The 12,256-nt window shown below is 42.5% G+C and overlaps 1 protein-coding gene across 1 annotated transcript in view; it reads right to left on the bottom strand.

Moving 5' to 3' along the window:
- Window positions 1–10,161, bottom strand: part of LOC124555866 (annexin-B12-like) — a 256,043-nt gene extending 245,882 nt beyond the window's left edge. Inside the window, exon 1 of the mRNA XM_047129929.1 lies at window positions 10,103–10,161. The gene's annotated coding sequence lies outside the window, so the exon portion shown is untranslated. The remainder of the gene's footprint in view (window positions 1–10,102) is intronic.
- Window positions 10,162–12,256: the final 2,095 nt, after the last annotated feature.

Raw genomic sequence — 12,256 nt, 5'->3', positions numbered from 1 at the left:
TAGTATCGATGTGCCACCTGGAGTACAGCCAAGCAAGATCTGAACAGACTAATGATATTTGAAAGGAAAGTCCTTCGGAAGATTTTTGGATCAGTTTACGATAATGAGAGTGAAGAATGAAGGATTCGTCACAATACAGAGTTGTGAGATATTTACGAAGAGCCGAACATCGTGGGGATAATGAAGACACGACGACTCCGGTGGGCAGGGCATGTTGCTTGAGTGCAGGATAACCGATGACCGAAAACTATACTCAGCACCAAGCCAACCGGCAGAAGGCCCGTAGGAAGATCTACAACTCGATGGAATGACTACGTATCCAAAGACCTTCAGAGAGTGGGACTGCTGGAAGGATGGCAGAAAGGAGCTGAAGACAGGCTGAAGTGGAGGAAATCTCTCAAAGAAGCGCGCGGTCTATTGAGCCTAATCGCGTAAAGTAAGCAAGTAAGTAAGTACATTATATATTTTGACGTGAATAGCTTTTACAGTTGGGCAATATACAGTAGCTTCGAGTGTCCAGTTTTGTATGGCTGTGGAAAATGTATCGGACGATTCCGACACAGGTAAGTTCTAGAAGTGTATCATAAATATTCTGTGACTACTCACGATTTTCATTCAGATTTACCTTTAAGTCCTGAAAAAACTGTCACCACCGTCCTGCAGCTACAGATCAAAGAAATAAATTTAGACTTTACATTATAAGAAAAACTGTTACTCACTACAGAAATCTGAAACTATGTTGCCAGTATGGATTGGTATTAAAAATATTCATAAAATTTTATCGTTTAGACAAGCTCCCTGGATGTAGCCATATATTGAGATTAATGCAGAAAAACATATGAGTGCAATGAAATAATCGAGACTGAGATTGATTGAGCAGACACGATGGAAGAGTTACTGTAAAAATTTCATGGGGTAGAGATGCTTTCGTCGATGGACATAAAGGTCAGCTACTGGCTGGCTGAGCTTTACCCCAATTGTTGGATGTTTACAGCATTCTTATGGACTCCGCTATCAGTTTCGGAAGTTTTCATTTAGTTAATGCACTATCTGCATCGTTTATACGTGTGTTGAGCATGGGCTTAACCTCAAAGTATCCAACACTCACCCCATTGCATACCACCATCACTAAATCTGTCATGAGGGTATTCGTGAAGACAGTTCAGAAAGAAGTCTGGAAGATAGAAAGGGTCTTCTCCGACAACACGGCACAATTTCGGTCCAACAAATGGAAGAAGAATTGCAACGATGGAAGATCGTGACCATTTATACGTCCAGATTTCACCTAGCCTTGAACCCAGCAGAGGGGGCTATGAAAGAGATAGGGAAATTATGCCGAATACAACTGTCACAGGCAGCATTGGTGGTGGCATGCTTACCTGGAAGAGTTTCAGAAGATACTGAATGATTTGCCCCGGTGGCACCGGTACTGGCTCTAAAGAATAAACAACCAGTGTACAACCTGAGCGAATCATTGCCTTTCCCACCAGATGAGAGATTATGCGTTTGGACATAGCAACTGAGAGAATCCAAAGTCAGACATGGAGAAGACGGGAGAAACGAAAGGGAGCTTTCCAATAGTGTAGTTTGGCAGTCATGTGTAAAGTATTAATGAAAATACATAAATTCTCAAAGAAATAGAAATTTCTCACCCGCAAGTTTTACAATGTATTCTCTGGACCATTCCGAGTATGAAGGTTAATTAATCTAAATGCAGCAGAACTTGAAACACTACATACAAAGCGGTCGTGCGCTGTGCACCATCTGAGCTACTTAAAGTTGTTTCGAGAATGAACAAAGTAGGGGGTGGTGGCATGAAGAATTATAAGGTTAAGGTTGACGTGATGATAACTGTTCTGTTGTTATCTTAATGTAAGGTGCACGTGAATTTTCTATTGATGAGTATGTATTTCGATTGAAGAGTGGAGATTCTGTGTGTAATTTAGATAAACGGAAGTGCTGTTTAATGTTCCGTTGCTCTAGATGGACATTTTTCTAATGATGGAAGGAAGATGAAACTAATTACTGGTAGTCTTGTTGTAGTGTAACGTCCGATCACTGTGCTGAAACTGATTGTCAGGGACGAAGGGTGCACCGAGCTTATTGAGTGAAATTCCAGATGCAAAGAATGCCCTGAGCTTTATTTTGTGGTGAGAAGAATCAGTCGTTTCAGAGAGGAGAGATGATTCTGAAAACGCTCAGGAGGAGGTCCCTGGGGAACTAGCAATGTGCAACGCAAGACAATTTTGTAAGAGAGGAGTGTGAAGCAAAACATATGGAGCAGGAGTCCAGGAAATATCAGAGATGAGAACAAGAATAGAACTCAGTCGCCATTTCAAGGAGCAGCAAAAAGGAGTGCCAACAACGAAGTGAACAACCGAACAATGGAATGTATGCCTGTGCCACTACCTCTGATAATATAGGTGGTACATATTTTATCTATCACATTTCGATTTTGTGTGCGAGAGATGTATACCATTATCTTTGGAAATGTTACAGAATCAGTCCACAGACTCATCTTTAAAGGAGTCCTGATTTCTAAGGTCAAATACTTGAAGAGAAGAAAGGGAAAATCAGGCACTGATGATAGCTCCTCTGGATAGTAATTAGAAGTCTGCCGGCACATAACGATGAAGACAGTTTTGAGTAGTTGGGGAAGATACTAAGGAGGAGAAAAAATAGATGAAGGAACAGGGTTTTTCTACCGATTCTGGTAGTTATTTGAGTAACTGAATTTCGTAGTATAGTTTGTGTAATAAACATAAGTTTTCTGAGTGATAAGTGACTATCAGCAAGCATCAGTGGGAATGTCAGAACATGGCATGCGGCTTTGTTGCTTAGAGTCTTAGGCGGGGCTTGACGCTCCACCGACAAGTGTGTCTCACAAACGTTTGTAAATAACAGTAGCTGGGGATACTTATACGTGATGGCATGTTAAGGTTCTCAGTAGTTAACAATGGCATTTTTCTTTCCCAATACCAGCCACATGTGCAATCCCCACCTTAGTAATACCTACAATATTTGTGTAATGTATAATTACACTGAAGAGCCAAAGAAACTGGTACACCTGCCTAACATCGTGTAGGGCGTCGGCAAGCATGCAGAAGTGCCGCACCTCGATGTGGCATGGACTCGACTAATGTCTGAAATAGTGATGGAGGGAACTGACACCATGAATCTTGCAGGGCGGTCCATAAATCCGTAAGAGTATGAAGGGGTGGAGATCTCTTCTCAACAGCATGTTGCAAGGCATCCCACATATGCTCAATAATGTTCATGTCTGGAGAGTTTGGTGGCCAGCGGAAGTGTTTAAACTCAGAAGAGTGTTCCTGTAGTCACTGTGTAGCAATTCTGGACTTTTAGGGTGTCGCATTATCCTGCTGGAATTGTCCATGGGGTGTCGCATTATCCTGCTGGATTTTCGCAAGTCCATCGGAATGCACAATGGACATGAAAGGATGCAGATGATCAGACCCGATGTTTATGTACGTGTCACCTGACAGAGTCGTATCTAAGCATATCAGGGGTCCCATACACTCCAATTGCACACACCCTACACTATTACAGAGCCTGCACCTCCTTGAACAGTCCCCTGCTGACATGCAGGGTCCATGGACTCGTGAGATTGTCTCCATACCCGTACACGTCCATGCGCTCGATACAATTTGAAACGAAGCTCGTCCGACTAGGCAACATGTTTCCAGTCATCAACAGTCCAATGCCGGTGTTGATGGGCCCAGGAGAGGCATAAAGCTTTGTGTCATGCAGTCATCAAGGTTACAACAGTGAGCTTTCGTCTCCGAAAGTCCATATCGATGATGTTTCGTTGAACAGTTCGCATGCTGACACTTGTTGATGGCCCAGCATTAAAATCTGTAGCAATTTGCTAAAGGGTTGCACCCCCGTTCTTGCAGGATCTTTCTCCAGCAGCAGCTATGTCGGCTATTTGATGTTTTACCGGATTCCTGATATTCACAATACACTCGTGAAATGATCGTACTGGAAAATCCCCACTTCATCGGTACCTCTGAGATACTGTGTCCCATCGCTTGGACGCCGGCTATAGCACCACGTCAAAACTCACTTAAATTTTGATAACCCGCCATTGTAGCAGCAGTAACCGATTTAACAACTGTCCCAGACACTTGTCTTACTTAATCGTTGCCGATCGCAGCGCCGTATTCTGCCTGTTTACATATACTGAAGCGCCAAGGAAACTGGTATAGGTATGCGATTCAAATACAGAGATATATAAACAGGCAGAATACTCTTTAAATATCCTGTGTCATAGCTACAGTGTATGTAATATGCTATGCTGAATGATGTATGTAAATGTACTTAGTTGGGATTGGCTTTAACTGTGTGCTGTCAACGAAGTGGGCCTCTAACTTTTCTTTGGAATATATTCTTTTTTTTATAAAAAAATTTGTATCTGGAATATTTTTCTTTGATTTTTTTTCAATTACCCTGCAGTAACATATTAAAAAGATAGACAGAGAGAGAGAGATGAAATTTACCAAGGCAGTGTAGAATATTTTGTGGTGTATAAACCAGAAAGTGGATTGAAATTTTCTGATGAGTCAGTACAGTATCTGACATACGCTTTAGCAGAGTATGAAGCAGAGAAAGATGAAATTTACTGATGAGACAGTATGAAACCGAAAGAGAGGGGGGGAGGGAGGGAGAGAGAGAAAGAGAGAGAGAGAGAGAGAGAGAGAGAGAGAGAGATCAATTTTACAGATAAAGATGATTCAAAAATGGTTCAAATGGCTCTGAGCACTATGGGACTTAACAGCTATGGTCATCAGTCCCCTAGAACTTAGAACTACCTAAACCTAACTAACCTAAGGACAGCACACAACACCCAGCCATCACGAGGCAGAGAAAATCCCTGACCCCGCCGGGAATCGAACCCGGGAACCCGGGCGTGGGAAGCGAGAGATAAAGATGATGAGGCAGATGTGGAAATACTGCAGATAATTATTTTTTAGGGTATGTGTGCACATGTGAAATGAAATTTAGTGATGAGAGAGTACAGTATTTGGTCTAAGTGTTTTTTTCGTATGGGGTGTGAAAAAGAAAGAGAGGTAGAGAGATGAATAGCGCCAATTTAAGCAGTTTGAGTGGAGTTTATGTAATTTTTGGAAATAATGTAATACTGATAATACTTTTTTTTAATATCATACTTACGTATTTTTCGACATGGAAATACAGTGGTATTTGTTATATTTGTTGGCACATGGTGACTTTTTACCCAACTCACGTTGAGGTTACAAATTTTTAATGTTATAGGCGCCTATATGAAACGATAGGTACAGTATTTTTTATTCTGCTTATTTTTACTCACTGATGAGTTAAACAAAAAATTTTTGTGTGGAACACAACTTACAAGGGTATAATTTTCAGAATGCAGAGGTATCTTACGAGAATTCTGCCTGTTATTATGTTTAGATTATTCTACAAAAAACTTTATATATTTTGACATCTGCTTCACAATACATGTACTTATTAATGTATTTTGTTGTCACCGATATTTTTCTTTTCACGAAAATAATTCAAAGCATGCATATAACAGGATGAAAACAAGCTTTAAAAGAACAGGTTGCAGAGAATTTCGAGAAAATAGCATCTGTACAAAGACTTCAAGGGCTTATCATTGCATAGAAAGAAGTCAGATTAGAGTTACCAGATTTCAGAATGCAAAAAAAAAGGCATTTTCCATATTTTAGGAAGAAAAAATCGGACACTTTCTATTTCTTGAATTATTACATAAGAAACAAAAAATAAAATCATTCACACACATCACACACCTACAACACTTTGGAATTCGTGTAGTTTTCATTTGAGACAATCTTTTTGAAAGTTCGTTTTCTTGACACAAATAATTAAAAATTACTACAATCAAAATTTCTAAAATCAAATTTCACCATTGCAAATCCCCTTTACAGTGTCAATATTGAGTCTATTTCTCTCCTTTGTCTACTGTGCCAGTATTATAGAGAACAACCTCTCAACACAAGCATTATGGGCTGGCAACGCGAAGATGAATTGTGCAATTTTAATTAAATCACTAAACTGTTCCTCACTACTATATGATCCAACATACTTGCACCATTTCTTATGGGCCAGTTCTGATTTTCCATTATTTTTTCTCTTCATCACGTCTGGTTCTACTCTCTATGCAAAAAGATCATTGAGGCCGCTTTATGACCAACACTATCTTACCCATTTCCGAGTAGCTAGTTAGCAAGATATACCGTGCGTCACAGAAACAGTCTCCAGTACTTTTTCCTGTCGACATCATAGTTCTCTCGATTTTCGACAAGAGACTATTTCGACACGTGTACACGAACCACAAAAATGTCATAGAATAATACGATTGTTTAGTTTTATTCGTAGGTATATGAGAACATTAACGGAAAACATCTGTGTCATTAGGGTGGTCGAAGCTTGGAGGCTGCAAGTGCATCTGCAAGTCGATTTCACATAAACTGCGGAGCAACTTGTTCTTTACGATATGTGTGGAATGAAAATGTTCTCTTATTTCCATAGAGAATGTAACGAATCACCATCATTTTTACATTTCCCTCGGACTAATTTGACTGCACAACATTTTGTGGACTTGAGCCTGCACAAGTGAACAGAGGATTTCAAGTGGGCCTACGAAAATAACGTGTAATGTCCTCACCGATAGTGAAAGACTGAGTTATCTGTTACTTTCGCTGCGAATGAAACCGACTTCACCTATTTTGAGGAACTTCACTAATGGATTTAACTGATTTTTCGTTTCTATGTGAAAGAATGGGATCAAGTTTTACCCACAGTAACAAATGGGCGAACATAGTCCGTCAGTTTTTTTTCTAAAGTGATTCAGGCATTCGTTTTCACGTTTGTGTTTGGTCAGCCAAAAAAAAAAAAAAAAAAAAAAAAAAAAAAAAAAAAAAAAAAATACAGCATCGATGTATCTTTTTTGAAACGGTTGATGTATTCGTTTTCGCGCTTCTGTGGCACAATACAGTATTGCAGATTTCCTTGCGGTTTTGGGCGTCTTTCAAGTGGATCACCCTCAAGGTGAGTGTGGTACGTATGAATTCAGCGACCATTTTAGCTCATGGAAACGAAGAACCTGATTGCACGATATTTCGGTTCATGCATTTGAACGACACACAAACAGCATACCTTCTTTGAAAAACAGTATAAACAAAATTTTTCCGTAGAACATATCAACAGTAGACTTCCGTTATCGAACAACATACTATATGCGAGAGGTCAGACAGGCCACCCAAAATATACCCAGAACAAGCTAATGAATCGAGCTGCTATGTTCTGACGCAAGCAAGTAATTATTAACTTTTACAACTGCCGAATTCTGATGCGTGCTTTGGTTTCTCTAAATTGAACTGTATACTTTTTCTGTGGCATTGGAAGGTGCCATAGAAGAGGATTTCAACGACATAATAAGCATTCAAGTAACTGGAAGTGCGAAGAATAAAATATACCAACGAGATAGGACAGCAGCTGACGAGAGAAATGCAACTAACACTTTAGCACCGGTAGAACACAATCGACTTGTCACTACGGCAATGTTTGAATGTGCGAGTGGATCTGCAGGTTAGTGTTCTGGGTGTAGTATGTTCCAACGCATTTCATCCTTTCCACATTTCGCTCAGTCGACAGCTTCATGGCAATGACTTTTAAAATCGGTTATGGTTCTCCGAATGGTGTCTCCAGAAAGTGCAAAATGATGTGGCGTTTGTGTACACGATTTCATTTACGGATGACTCATCGTTTACATACTTACCGACGAATAATCGTTTACAAACCACGGACAAATCAATCGTCGCAATATGCACTACTGGCCATTTGAAAATCGACGATGGCTGAGAGAAGGGGACAAACAAACGACCTTGGTATGTCAACATGTGGTGTGCGCTTTTCAGAAATCGCATCAGTGGTACCAGTTTTGTTGATGAAAGCGTAAATAGCCACAAGTATTCCCTATTCCTAACAGCTATACTGCCACAGTTATCGGAAGACGTCCAACTGGACACAAGACAAACCATGTGGTACCAAAATAACGGATGTCCATCCATTCCGCACACTTGAGTCCAGACTTTCTTGACAGAACATTTGAACATTCGGAGATCTTTGGATCGGTTGTTTGGAAAGTACAAAGTGGCCTGCATGCTCACCAGAATGAACACCTTCGGACTTTTATCTGGGGGAAAACTAAAACTGGAAGTCTACAAAGATGCACTGACGATTTCCGAAGACGGGAAATATCGCATAACAGTTGCTTGTGGAGTGACGAGTCCAGATACATACAGTATTGCCAGTCCGTTATCGCTTCATAGCATGTATTAATTTGCAGGTCAACATTTTAGGCACTTGATATGACAGTCATAATAACCGTATCTGAGTTACGTATGTTTACTAATGGTGTCCCAGGAGGAATAGCATATATTCAGGGGTATTACAGGAACGATCATTAGAAGCAAAATACATACCTTAGGAGCTATGGGTACTTCGTGTTCGATACTGTGAAACAAATGTCTGTACTGCAAGCTCTTTGCTTTCTGCATTTTTGGAGAAAGTAGTGTGGACCAAAACAAGAAAAAAAATTTGTTTGCAAACATGGGCTCTAATATGCATTCCTTGAGAGCTATGAATACTTGTTCAGTAGAAGAGATATGTTTCACACCAGTGAAGAGGAAAAGGTGCTCATAGCTCTTGAAGTAAGCACTTAAGAGCCTATGTTTACTGGACTTGTTTTCTTGTTTCGGACCATACTAGCACCTCTCAAAATATGGAAAGCAAATAGCTAGAAGTAGAAGAGATTTTTTTTCACAGCATCGAAGACGAAGTCATGTTCATAGCTCTTAGCGTACGCATTTTAGAGCCCATATTTTACTTTTGTGCTTAGAATGATTGTTGCTGTCATATCCCTGAATACTGAGGCACCCTGTGTTAGGTTCAATAGGGCAGACGGTTTTAGAACCTCTTCTCTTGACAGTGGGACAGCTGTTTGGCCCTGTGAGCTTGTTAGTATTTGATCAGATTCCACAGATGTTATTTCCTTGAAATCGACGTCGAAAGTTCTTTCCAATGCCACAGAAAAAGAATAAAATTCTGTCAAAAGAAAAACAAAAGTGAGGTCATATTTGTGGTTACGTTTCGGCACCACCCCATGGGCCTCAAAGCTGAGAACGGAACTGCAAGTTTCCGTCAGACGACGATAGCGGCGGACCTAATGGCACACGACCCCATCGTTCGTGCATTAGTTCAGAGAGCCTCTTAGTTGTTGACATTGAAAGCTGAACTCTATTTCTTTCTGCATTATTTATAATGAGTCTACGTACGGTTGGAGAAATACATGTTAAGTAAATCTTCTGTTTACTGTGCTAGCTTGTTCGCTAATCTTCTCCGCTGCTGTCCAGCTTTCCTAAGTGGGCAGTTGCCGCACCATGCTGCAGCCCATATCTTCTTACCGTCGTGTACGATGTCGTACACAGCAATATTCAGTAGATATGAACATTACAAATCACTCACATACGTCACAAAATTCGCCACGTTGCCCTCTATGAGTGAAAGAAAACCGCACCTCCAAATACTTGTTCTTTCTGAACATATCTTGCGATGTCTGTCTTAACTGCTTCACACTGGATATCAACAAAATACAAACACAATGATAATTGGCGAGTGGGAAGATATTTTCCTCGCCCTCGTATCTAAATCCCTGTCTGACAATACTGACTTGTTCCGACAACAGCATATAAAATTTCAAAAAATGTTCAAATGTGTGTGAAATCTTATGGGACTTAACTGCTAAGGTCATCAGTCCCTAAGCTTACACACAACTTAACCTAAATTATCCTAAGGACAAACACTCACACCCATGCCCGAGGGAGGACTCGAGCCTCCGCCGGGACCAGCCGCACAGCCCACGACTGCAGCCGTAGACCGCTCCGCTAATCCCGCGCGGGCTTATAAAATTTGCCCACCAATTATGCCAAGGTAGAAAAAGCAGTGTAAAACTGGAATGCCATTTGTTCGCTGAGGTGCACTGTTGCAGGATACAGTGGAATGCGTGTAGAGAACTTACGCTGGACGAACGAGGGTGCGCGTAGCGTCCGCAGCACCACCGCCGGCCCGCGTGTGCCATCGCCGCTGACTGCACTACAGAGCCGGCCGGCGGCCGCTCGATGCCGTGGATTTTCCGATACTCTGCCGCAGTTAATGTAATGACGAAATCGCGTGTGTGTGCGCACTGTATCCTGTTTCACTTCCGCCTTCGGCTTATCTTCACTGGTAGCGAACATCACGAAAAGAAAGAAAGCCGTTGCTGAAGTCATCCTTGTATCCATTTATTTCAGCTCGTTGCCAGGTTATGTCAGCAGACTGAGGAGGGTGGCTTCACACCGTCACAGAAATGTTCCAGAAGGAGCTCGGAGGAGCTCGCAGCCTCACGAGCAGCAGCCCAAATCGTACTAATGGTTGGCCTCGGTTGGGTCACGATGACACCCCGATACTTTCACATTTCCCTCGGACTAATTTCACTGCACAACATTTTGTGGAGTTGAGCCTGCACAAGTGAACTGAGGATTTCAAGTGGGCCTACGAAAATAACGTGTAAAGTCCTCACTGACTGAGATATCTGTTACCTTCGCTGCGGATGAAACCGACTTCGCCTGTTTTGATGAACTGCCGCCAACAGGAACCGTAGTGGCACACGTAGCTACCAGAGCGCCTTCTATGTCTGCCCTTCGGCACGGAATGCTCACAGCCAAAAGGCATAGCGTGCTGCAAACATGCGCAGCAAGCAGGCAACCGAGCCACAGAGACGAACTCGTGCCTCCTACAACCAGCTGAGTGAGTCTGAAAGGGCCAAATTGTGGCCTTCCGAGTGGCGGGATGGTCCTTTCGGAGAACTGCCACGAAAGTTGGACGTGCCGCGTCAGTTGTGCAACGATGTTAGTATCAATGATGACGCGAACATTCTGACACGCGTGCGCTAGCTTCTGGATGTCCTCACGGCACAGACGCCCGCCAGGATCGTCTTATCGTGAGGACAGCAGTGGTAGATACTACAGCTGCCACAGCACAGATGAGAGCCCAGAAATATCAATAGGAACACGGTCTGTTGCGAACTGGTTATTAGCAGTGGGACTAGAGCCACACACACTGCAGCATCGACGTATACGGCTCAACTGGTGCCATCAGAGAACCACTTAGAAGATAGGATGGCGCTCCGTAGTCTTCAGCGATGAAAGCACATTTTGCCTGAACGCAAGTAATGGTCGTTTGCTCATACGACGTAGACCTAGTGAGCGCTGTCTCGTAGAGTGCATTACACTAGTTCCACCCCAGGCTTTATGGTCTGGAGCGCGACAAGCTACAACTCTAGTTCACCTTTGGTGTTTCTGGAGGAGGCTCTCGGTACGTGCAGAATGTTGCTAGATCCGTTCTTTTGTCGTTCTTACAGAAGGAAGGTGATGTGTTGTTCGAGCAGCGCCCACGCACTGCCCGTGAAACTCGACGTGCTCTGCGAGATGTGCAGCAGCATTCCTGGCCAGCACGATCTCCGGCCTTGTCTCCAACCGAGCACGTGTGGGATATGAGGGCGAGAAGTGACTCGCCTACCAACTCTTACAGAACCACGTGAACAGGTCGAGCAGGCGGTGTATAACATATCCCAGGCCAACATTCGCCATCTGTATGATCGACTGGTTGCCAGGGTCAGCACCTGCATTGCCGCCCTAGGAGGCTACACCACGTACTCATATGGGTGTTTCAGTCTGGGTCGATACCTGGCACCTCAGAACCGCCTGTGCTACTGATCTGTGAATGTAATCATTTCATGTACTCCATGTGCACTGTTGCAACAATAAATCTTGAGTGAATTGGAAACGTCTATAAGGGTGTGCTACTTTTTTTTCCGTAAATGTAGCTCCGTACATTTTCTATAGGATTAACAACGGCGATGTAGGGGGCCAGTCGAGGTGCAATATGGTCGCCAAACTAGGAATTATTCACCACAGTGAATAAGGCTATTGGCAACTTGGAAGGTGGATGTGTTCACGCTATTTTCTTCATGCAGATGTAGAAGAAAGGGCAACAACTGGTCATCGATAATGTTGAAATAAAGGCCCTGTTTCGTGTCCGCGGTAGCCTGAATGATTGTGCCCAAGTTATGGTACGAAAAATACCCTCTCAAAACATCACAGATTCATCCTCTACATGAATTACACGCTGCATA

Source organism: Schistocerca americana, chromosome X (genome assembly GCF_021461395.2).
Source record: "Schistocerca americana isolate TAMUIC-IGC-003095 chromosome X, iqSchAmer2.1, whole genome shotgun sequence".
NCBI classification, from domain to species: domain Eukaryota; kingdom Metazoa; phylum Arthropoda; class Insecta; order Orthoptera; family Acrididae; genus Schistocerca; species Schistocerca americana.
This window is presented reverse-complemented; position numbering and strand designations above follow the sequence as displayed.